Genomic DNA, 11,274 nt, shown 5'->3' with positions numbered 1-11,274 from the left:
CTCTCTCTCTCTCTCTCTCTCTCTCTCTCTCTCTCTCTGACATTTTGGACTTTGTTTTTTGTTTCTGGTATCACTTATAGATTCTTGACATCTGAAATTTGATGAATTCACATTCTATGTTATTATACAAATCAAAAATAAAATTTCTAAGACAAAGCCAATGGTTGGACCCTAAGTCAGAGCACAGTGACCTACCATTGCATGCATTGGTACTTTGGATACGTTGGTCCAGTTAGTTATCTCTCAACTTATCTTTCCACAAAGACATTGATAAAACTTGTCAAATATGCTGCTCAAGGCCTCCTCTGCTTTTTCATCCTTCACCCCTCACTTACCAGCCTCTGGGTGCTATTGATTCCACCTCAGAATGCCTCCTGCGGACCTCCCTCCTGCACATCTGCAGCCACACTTCATCAGGGCCTTTGCTGTCTCCCTGGACCACTACAGTAGCTTCCTAACTGGTCTTCTCCCCTTTATACCTAGACTGTTTTGGGGGAAGACTTGAGGCAGCTCAGCATCGGGATGCTCAAATGCATCCAACTTGTCCCAGTGTAATTATTACCTGGAAGTCACTCTTCCTATATTTTATACCCTAAGTTTTTTTATTTTATTTTTTTCATTTCTACACTCTAGTATCTCTTTGGTGATGACAAATCTTCTCCCAAAATGACAAAGAATTTTCGATTTATTTTTAACATCAGCATCAGTGAACAAAGAAATCATAGTTGGTGACAGGGGTGGGGAGGGAGGAAGAAGGGAACTTAATTAGCTTTAGCTTTTAGAGGAACTTTCATCCGCGCTGATTGAACTGGGATGTGACATCTGACTGGATCTAATCACAAGAAGGAAAGGTACATTAAATTGCCATGACTATATTTACCAGTTTCTAACAATACCATTTTTTAAACTCTCTGCAGAAGCCATTTTCCTCACGAGAAAATTACCCTACCAAGATTTTTTTGGAATAAGCAAACCCAATATTTCTTTCCTAGTTTAAATCAATTCATCTGGCTCACACTGTGCTCTGAGCGCAGACATCGGTGCAATCTTGGAGATGCTGGCTCTCCACCTCTCTGTAGCCTGAATTTAGATAGGAAAACCTAAGGATGAAAGACAAACCAGTTAGGAGGGGCAGTAAAATCCCAGCTCAGCCTCACTGCCGCGGAGGCTAGAATTTAATGGGATCCTTGAGATGTGTGGGCCAAGAGAGAGGCAGTGACTGAAGATGCTCAAGGCTGGACCTAAGGCCCGACTAAGTAACTGAGGGTCCGGCCTGGGAGGTGGAGCTTTGCATGGACCTAAGGGACAATACAGCTCCTGGAATATGAATGCACCACATCCTCTCCTTCCTCCTCTGCTGTTCCTCAGGTGCCCCACTCCCATTCAGAAACCCACCAGCCCTCCCCTCCTCGAAAGCCACACCGCACTGCCTCTACCTGCCCGGTAATGTTTCCTCACTCCCAAACTGCTCTTTACCCCCGGGACCACCTGCCCCACCACACTGTACTAGTATGTGCCTGGACGACAGGCTTGTTTGTGACTTACTCATCTATGTATCCTGAACAATACCTGGCACATAGTAGGTGCTAAGCATATATTTCACGAAAAGAAAGAAATGTTTGTGGTGCCTCATTACTCAGTTCCTGCACTTAGGTTTGTCAGTTTTGTGTTCAGTTCCATGTAAATGTTTCCCACTTTTGCAAAAACCTTATCATTGATCCGGCCTTCACTCTTACTTTTGGGGTCACAAATAGTTAGCTCCAAGTCACTAATGTGTGGGCATTAGGGTATAATGTTTCAAAATTAGGAGTAAATTTTCTAAAGCTAAGACTTTCAATACCAAAAGTACAAAATGAGTGGAGCATATTCATTCATCCACTATGTATTCAATTCACAATTGAATGAGGACAGTATTACTAGTCAGGTGACAAAAATGAGGGAACCAAGGCTCAGAAAAGTAAGCTAATTCACCCAGAGTTACACAGCCTGTTAAGTGGTAGAATCAGGATTTTATTTTTTTTCTGAGATAAGAGAACTTGATGTGCCCCTTAAACCCTGGTCAGAATCGTCATGGGTAGTGGGCGGGGGTGGGTGGGGCAGCGGTTGTCAATTTGGAGGCTGGAGAAGGAAGGCAGAGGCCAAGGTGGGGGACTTGAAAGTTGATAGAGGTGGCTTGTGATAGGACTTTAGGGACAGCACAGGCCCTTGGGTGACTGGGCCCTGGGGGACAGCAAGGCATCTTTGCCAGGACCCCAGGAGGTGAGAGCTTTGTTTACAGAGCCTCACAGCTGGTCCTGGGCCCTTCATCACTCTATCTCCACCTCATGTGTGTCTTGTCACCAGCAAGTCAGGCTTCCAATGCACCGGCTCGATCCAGAGCAGGGTGAGGAGCAGGACTCAGCCCCCAGGTGCCCACCAAAGGCAGAGAGCATGGGCCTCAGTGTCTACAGCTCCTGGAATACAATACACTGTCGGCACCTGCCTCCAGGAGGCCCCACACCTTCCAGGGACCAAGCACAGGGCGAGCACCTGAGAGCAAGTCACCTAAGCAGAGAGAGCAGAGGCAGAAGCCACAGCAAGGTGGCACGTCAGACAGGTCTTCCCCAGCCCGTGACTCTCCAGGCACTAGGGCCCACACCACTGGGAAAACCCAGGATAGACTGCACACATGTGCACATACACGCAAACACGCACACACACACATGCACAAACATGCTCACACATGCACGCTCCCCAGTCCATCCTGTTTCCTCAGGTGAGCATTTTCACACAGAAACCAGACTACCAAGCCCATGATCTGTTTCAAGAACTGACAGGCCCAGCCCGTGACTCTCCAGGCACTAGGGCCCACACCAGCGGAAAAACCCAGGATAGACTGCACACGTGCACACATACACACAAACACACACACACACACATGCACACACATGCTCACACATGCTGTTTCCTCAGGTGAGCATTTTCACACAGAAACCAGACTACCAAGCCCATGATCTGTTTCAAGAGCTGACAGGACACAATTTCCAAGTGGAAAGAAGAAAAAGAAATCTCAGAAAGCCCTGTTTCCTGCAGAACTCCATACCCCAGTTTGAAGTCTTCTCCCGACAGAGCAGGCCAGGGTGAGGCCGCGGGGCCTCCTGCCGGAGCGAACAAGCGCCATCGGTTCCACCGAAACCCCAGGCCCAGCGCACAGTGGGCTTATTCCGGCCTGACTGGGTGGTGACCTCTCCGAGCAGAGGAAAACAAATACGCTATTGTCGGAAACCCCAGGGCAAAAGTGATCAAAGCTACCCCTTCTACATTTTTCTCTTTTATACCCTGTGGCCACCTTTGGACCTTTCGGAAAAGAGATGGCTTCTGGGCTTACACAGGCACTTCTTCAAGGCAAGGCTATAACGAAATTCCCATTTATCCAGTTCTATCTCTAGAGCCCAACACTTCCCCGCCTCACCCCCAGTACCAGGGGGCTTTCGGGGCAGGGACAGCACTGGACAGGCCGAGGCAAGGCCGAGTGTGGCCTGAGGACTGCACTGCTCTGGCATCAGCCAGAGGCTCGGGGCTGCCTGCTCTCCTCGCCACTTCTAACCACTCATTTCCTAGGTTTCTGGTTAAGAACAAGTTTGGATTGCTTTTCCTTTCTATCTTCTTCTCCTGGCAATCTCCTATGCATCCCCAAAAAGGACATTTCTACCATTACCATCAGAAACAAGATGAAAAGAGCAGGCCACCCTCAAACACCAGTGCTCTTTGTGCCAGAAAGTGGCACACGGGAGGAACAGATCCGCTCAGGCAGCCGGTGGCCCGTGTCTTGGAGCCAGAGAGCTGGGCAAGCTGTTCTCAGAGTATAAGGCCTGGTGACAACGAAGTGATCTCCCAGTTCTTACGAGGCCCCGTGGTCACCAGGCCCAGCTAGAGAAAGAACAGCCCTCACATGGTCAGATATCAGACCTCAGAACGTGAGTCACTGAGAAGCTGGGGTCACCCTGGGGCAAAGAGAATAAAACTCCCTGCGTCCTAGGCACCAGAGGTCCCCCTCTTCTGGGCCATCTGAAACATCATGTGACAGCACTAGGAGGCCACCAGTCCGTGAATGGGCAGGGACTGAGGGCGCAGGGAGGCCACTGTAAAAGCTACCAGCTGCTGGGCTAGGGGTGGGGCTGGGGGAGCAGACGCACCGGCCCACGTACTGACCGAGGCCTCTGCTGCATTGGGTCCAGGCTCTCTCACTAGCTACATGGCCGCAGGCAAGTTATATCAGCCTTGAGCCTCAGCTCTCTCATCTTGAAGAGGCGGAATCATCAAAGGTTGATGCATGTCATAGGGCTGTTGTGAGGATGAAATTATTTAATATACAAAATAGTATTTAGAACAGGGCTCCGCACATTGTAAGTGCTCAATAGTTATTGTTGCTGATGGTCCACCCTGTGGGCCGGGATCCCTGTGAGGGGAGACCAGCATCTCATGAGTATAAAGATGGGTTGTTCAGATGATCTGATTGGCTGCTATTAGAACTTCCTCCCCTCGTCGTACCAAGCTATGTTTCCTTCATGCTGCACCCAGCCCCACCCCAGGCCTCCTTTGGCTAAACATCCCTTCAACCGGTCCTTGGGTGACCTGGTTTCCAGTGCCTCACCCTTCGGTCACTCTCTTTGGAACAAGCTCAAGTTGCTAAACGTCCATCTCTAAAGCCAGTTCCCACCCCCACCAACATCCCAAGGCCAAGACCATCACAGACTATCCACTTCCATTCCTGGGACTGCGGGTTGCATTCTCAGGGCTGAGCCACCAGGCAGCTCTCGGGGGCCAGTGCCAAGCAGCCCCTCAAGCTCCCTACTCACAGGAAACGGCTATGGCCTCCTTTTGCTGGCCCTCCCGGGCCTCTGGTGGAGGATCAGACTGTTTGGAGTCTCCTCTTACCCAGCCAACCTGGAGGGACTTCCTTAGAGGGAATGGCGGCCACCTTGGCCACAATCTGCCCCCCCCCCCCCCGGCCCTGTCCTCATGGGGTGCACCCTGCCTCGGCTGCACTTGCACCCCTTACAGCACCTGTCTGCCCACCTCTGGACTCACACAAACACCCGTGTGGGACTCCTCTCCAGCACCTGTGCCTTACGCTGGGCTCTCCTCAGCCCAGGAGAGAAGAGACTGTCCTGGAAAAGGCGCCACGCTCTCCGTGGCTTCCTTGGTTAGGGACAAGGGTGTTGTTTTCTGCCTTCCTAGATCTCTAAAACCACAGCTATGCTGGAGCCCAGAAAGAGCAGCCACACCCAGCCTGCCCTGGAAGGGCGCTCCGGCTTCAGTTCTGCCTCGCCTGGAAGGAAGGGCACGATCCACAGAAGACACTTGACCAGCTGCTCCAGGGACAGCCACGCGGCCCTTCCGCAGGGGAGGGGCTGAGGAGAAGGCGAGGCAAAGGGGTCCAGGCACCTGTGCCCAGTCCCCCTGCATTCCCACAAGTCTAAACCCAGACCCCTGGCTTCTGAGAAACCCATGTGGGCGGCAATACTCTTTCTCCAGCTGAGAGGCCCTCCAGTAAAGCACGAGTTCTCCCGGAGCCACAGGCTCAAGCTGTGTTCTGCTCAAAGCTGGCTCTGCTTCCCGGCTCCCAAGCCTCCCTGGCTGCCCCACCCCCACCCTGCCCAGTGAAGGGGCTACAGGTGTGCAGGGCCAACCAGGCAAACAGCAGCCTGTTTACCTGCCCTGATAGGCTCAGAAAGGAAATTGGTTTTCGCGATGGCTGGGCTGTCTGGGATTGCTTCTTTCTTTCTCTTACCCACTCAGGTATCTTTCTCACTAAAAGAGAAAAACGTGTCTTTCCTTTTTCTTTCTTTAAACAACTGGGACCAATATATGCCAAAGTGACTGGACTTAGCTCGTGATTAAGCTTATAAATGGAATGAGATCGTTCATACGCGTGCAGATGGTGGGACATATCTATGATTGAATTACTTCTTTGAATCAGGGCCCCTTTCTCCCCCAAAAGGTATGAGTGCTTGCCTTCCTTGGATAACCAAAAGAATTCACTGAAGTGTCCCTCCTAAAATAAAGAGAGAGGGGGCACATTTCAGCCTCTGTAATTCCGGAATACAGAAAGGGCAACTTGCCAGTCACTCTAAAATCCAGGCTCTGCCAGGCCCTACTACCTTCTCTTCCTATCCGAAGCAGTCAGTCCAGCCCAGCCCCCTTCGTGACAATGACCTGAACACAGGCCTCAGAGAGTCTCACTAGAGCACAGAGGTCATTGTGGGGTGGGAAGAGCCTTCACACTCAGACTTTGATAAAATAGAAAATGTCTAGCCTAGCTCTTTGCCTTTCTTATAGGCCCTCCCCACCCCCTTTATTAACACATCCATTCATATGGAAACATCTGTGTGCATCAACTTTGCTCTGAAATAAAGCTGCATTCATCCCCAAATGCGGGGCTGAGGGAGAGCCTTCAAGGCTGAAGTCCCCACAAGTTTCTCATTAGTCCCGGCTTCTCTGATACCTGTTTCTCCTCATGCCTCCTTGCACCCTGCCCAGGCCCATGTGTGAAGAGCTACTCAGTGTGTCCTGGTTTTTGTTAAAGGGCCATGAGGGTTTTTTTAACACTTCACTCTTGCTACTTTTTCTCACCGTTCTTCTATGCACCTGCCTTTCTTCTCTCCCAGCCTCTCACCCGCCTCCCTCTCTCTTTTTCTTTAATACATACATTTTTTATTGATTTCAGAGAGGAAGGGGGGGAGAAGGAGAGAGAGATAGAAATATCAATGATGAGTGAGAATCACTGATAGGCTGCCTCCTGAACTCTCCCTGCTGGGAATTGAGCCTGCAACCTGGACACGTGCCCTTGACCAGATTCAAACCCGGGACCCTTCAGTCCACAAGCCGACCCTCTATCCACTGAGCCAACCCAGCTAGGGCTCGCCTCTCTTTAGAGGGCAAGTGTAGCTGATGCTCCTTCATTGACAATATCAGTCAATTATGTCCAGTCCTATATCAAAGCAGACCTTGTGCAGTCACTCCTTTGCCAACTGCTAAAAAGCCCAAAGGGGGGAAAATGAGCCGAGTAAAGTACAAAAAGAGGATATGCTGGCAATGGTGGGGCCACGTTATCAGAATCCTCTCTTTGTCGCTGTACCCAAATCCCAAGTTCTCCTCAACGCTCTCTGGGAAAAACACCGTCCTCTGCCAGTGGTTGAGACAGAATAAATCTGTCATATTCACACCTTGACTTCTCTCTGAAGATGCACTATATTCTCCATTCTGATTCCTTAATATCCATTAACATTGTGTAGGTGCTGGGCGCACGTTGGCACTGATTCAGCTCCCTGGTAAAGGAAACAGATACTTTAAAGTCTAAGGCACACATTTACTCTCTCGAGTCTGTTTCCCCATTTTCAAAATGAAGCAATGACATCTAATCCCAGGGTTCGTGTGAGGATTAAATAAGCACATGGTAGCCTAATACAGTAAATATATATATTCTCCTTCAAAACTCACTTCCCATCACCACTATGGCCCTAGTACTTGTATGCCATTCTAAAGCTTAACAGCCATACTATGGCCGGCCAGTTCATTAAGCCAGGACCCTCCGTGTATTCTGTGCTTTGCCACAACTTTTACAGGGATACAACTGTCTCCTGTACTCCCCAGCTTACACTGCTTGGTCATCAGTAATCACTCCTGTCTATTACCAGTGAATTCTATCACTGGGCAGCTACCATTTTATCTACCAGTCAAAATTTTAGTCCTTGTAATTGGACTACTAGTAAATCCACTTTCTAACTAAATCCACATCTAACTAATCAACAGCAAAATGCTATGGATTAAATAAATTCAGAACAAAAAAGTTTATAAAGATAGCAGAAACCAGGAATATGCTATTATATTTCTATAAGACATCAATCAGTTTCACAGTTAACAAAAATGTACAAGTATGCAATTATACTAATTCCTCCACTCATTTGGTACATATTTATTAAGTGCTGTATGTTTGCCAACATTGTGTAGATGCTGGGCACACGTTGGCAAGGACTCAGCTCCCTGGTAGAGGAAATAGATTCTTTATTTCATTAAGTCTAAGGGACACATTTCTTCATATTTAAAATATCTTTTAAATTGGAACATTCTATATAATAAGGAGCTAATAAGCTAATTTGACCGAACAGCAGAACAACCATCCAACAACCTTCCGGACGAAGCTGGGACTGCGAGGGCCAGCTGGGGCTGCAAGGGTCGAGCCCCTTGCACGAATTTCGTGCATTGGGCCTCTAGTATCTTATAAAAGCTGTGGGCAAGGCCATGTTGTGAGGTTGCTCAGATGTGCTCAGATTGTCATCACTTCAGTTGAGTTATATACATTGTTGGGACTACATAGGTCAAGCTTAATTGCTAGTTAAATTGTTTTCCAAAAACTAATCTATGATTTGCAAAAAGGTATGGAGATGGTGGTAAAGCATAATTTGAATTTATCTCCCTGGTTGGTGGCTCAGTTGGTTGTAGCATCGTTCTATACATCAAAAGGTTGATGGTTTGATTCCTGGTCAGAGCACATACCTAGGTTGCAGGTTTGAGCCCTAGTGAGGGCTCAAACAACCGATTAATGTTTCTCTCACACATTGATGTTTCACTCTCTTTCCCCCTTTCTCTCTCTCTAAAAAAAATCATTAAATACATATTCTCAAGTGAGGATTTAAAAAAAATTCTTTTTATATTTCTCATTGGAGAAATGACTGCCATCCAATAATTCCTTACAAAGTAACAAACTAGCATTTATGGAAAGATAATCACAATATATGAAGTTGTGCTTTACTGTTTCATATGTCCAGCATATTCTAAGCAAAGCAAATAACAGTGGGAGAAACTGCCAACTCTTAAAATAGATGAAAGAAAGCTCAAAGCAATGAGAGGCTGCTGTGACCAATTTCTGCTTGACACAGGACTGTCATCAAGGCATCAGGTCACAGTTTAATTTGTAGCTGCCTTTTTTCCTTTTTAATGGTACACAAAACAAGGTTTCATACTAGCCATGCATGTTACATTCCATGAAATACTCTAATAAACAAGTAAGCAAAACATAAAATCATTACAGGTCCTGAAGTGTTATGAAACAATCAGCAAGATGCTGTGATAGGAATAACAGAACCACCTAATTTACAGAGAGAGGTCAAGAAAGGCCTCCCTGAGGAGGTGGATTTGGGAAAAAGTCAGCCCCACAAAGAACCAGCTGCTGGTGCAAAGGCCCTGAGGTAGGAGAGAGTTCCTGTGTCCCAGGGGGGTGTGATCACTGCTGATAAAGTCCTGGCCTGCTTAGAAGTCGTGACAATGTCACGAGGCCACAAGCCAGCCTGACAAATAGCTAATCTGACACATAGCAAACACTACAATAAAAATAATTTGAAATTTTCAAAAGCATTATTATACCTCATCCTGATGAATATGTAGAGTCTAATATAGTCTAATTATTTTGGTAAAGGAAGTGCCCATGGGCAGCCCACAAAAAAATCCCATAGTAAATAACCATAGGGTGCAGGGGGAATGAATACCCAATTCAGATAAGGCAAACCCCACTTCTCTGATCTCTTAGTTTGAGCTTTTTATTCTCCTGTGCTCTTATTTTGGTGTCCTTGACAACCATGCATTTTGCAGAAATGCCATAAATTCCTTCAATCCAATAGACAATTTGGGTCTAGAGACTTACAAGATTTTAGAAGCAAATAAACCTCAAATGTACCAGGTTATTGATGAATAAACTAGCTAATATCCCATAGCAAAATGGTCTGCTATATTGGCTTACTTGCATTCAGACACCTAGATTGACCCTGTAGGCCTGGAGTCAGACAGACCTGAGTTCAAATCTGTGAACTCCCTGTTCTCCCACTGACTGCTCCCAGGATATGGAGCAAGTCTCTGGGCCCCACTCCGATTGAATGGGCGCTTCATTTGGTCTCTGTCTCCTAACCTGGAGCTGCCTCGGAGAAACACGAGACATGCAGTACCAGGACAGGCACATTCTCTTTGGCTCACAACCGTCTGCAGCTTTCCAACCAGAGGCCTTGCTGGCACATTTCATTTCCCACCGCCAGGTAACCAGCCAGCTAAGCCACACAACGATGTGCCCACCGCGTGTGAATGCTGACCAAAGCTGGGAGAGACATCTGGGGTGCAGAACCATCAGCCACACCCCTGCCCTGGGCCCAGCGCATGCCTTGCCGTCTCTGTGGCTTAGGCAGGCTTTTCCTTTGCAGAAGCAACAGCTTTCATAAGAGAGATTGTCTCTTTCCAATAGCATTCTCAGAGAGAAGGATGGAATCCTCACGCATTCCCCTGAACCTTCTCACTGTCCCAACTGTAATAAAAATTAGTCTAGCTTCTTTAATCTACAAGTATACGAAATAATAGAAAACTGAACCTCCGTATGCCAGGCACTGTGCTAAGGATTTTACAAACTTTGCATTTAATACAAAGCACTGGAATAAGGGCGTGAGCACTAACTTTGTCTATCTTTTTTCCTGTTTTACTCCTAGCAGCTAGCCTAGCACAGAGGAAGTTCTTTAAAAAAAAAGAGAGAAAAAAGACAAGAATATAAGAGTGTATCAATGAACGATGGAGATGACATTCACAAAATGCTTGGCACATAGCTGGCACTCAAAAAATAGTAGCTTTTCCCATTGTTTTTTGTGTTTTCCAACTCGGCCCTGCTTCCGCAGGACATTTGGACGTACCCTACAGAATGCACTGACCCTGTTCATTTTGGCCTTGTACCCACTTTACAGATGAGGAAGTGGAGGCTCTGAGGCAACAATCCCAAGGCCATGGGTAACCAGGCCTGGGACCATGTCTCCTTTACTAAAAACCTCATAGTCTGCAGAGATGTCTGTGCTAAGAGCATCCGTAGGACCAATAGGTGTCCCCATGTGTGTCCTTTAGTCAGTTTCTGATGACCCGCACCAGGCAGGTCCAAACTCAGAGGCCCAGAGGCAGCTGCCCTGGACTCAGCAAGAGTTTGGTTTAGGCCTTTTGGGTTGTTTTATTTTGCTTTTTAAGACAAGTCAGAGGTGGGGATGGGTGTGAAAAACCCAGACAGGGCCTCTGATCCAGGTGGGAAGTTAGGAAGGAAGGTGAGTGACCTGAGGAGGCTGAGTCAGCTGCTTGGAAAAGGCCACACGGTGACCTCTCCAGATCCAGGAGTCGTTTATAGGGTGTCCCAAAATTCATGCAAGAAGTAATTTTGATAGAAAACACAGGTTTATAATTAAAAATTGTAAATTTTTTATTGATTCATAAAGTATA

General features: G+C 47.4%; 1 protein-coding gene and 1 pseudogene across 1 annotated transcript in view; one reads left to right on the top strand and one right to left on the bottom strand.

The window, feature by feature from the left end:
- The window catches only part of LIPC (lipase, hepatic), a 132,379-nt gene that overhangs the window by 65,825 nt on the left and 55,280 nt on the right, over positions 1–11,274 (top strand). The window lies entirely within an intron of this gene.
- The window catches only part of LOC106724266, a 16,697-nt pseudogene that overhangs the window by 379 nt on the left and 5,044 nt on the right, over positions 1–11,274 (bottom strand).

The sequence above is a fragment of the Myotis brandtii genome, unplaced genomic scaffold, assembly GCF_000412655.1.
Source record: "Myotis brandtii unplaced genomic scaffold, ASM41265v1 scaffold781, whole genome shotgun sequence".
Taxonomy (NCBI): domain Eukaryota; kingdom Metazoa; phylum Chordata; class Mammalia; order Chiroptera; family Vespertilionidae; genus Myotis; species Myotis brandtii.
Note: the sequence above shows the minus strand (reverse complement) of the source record. Positions and strands in the feature narration are given on the sequence as shown.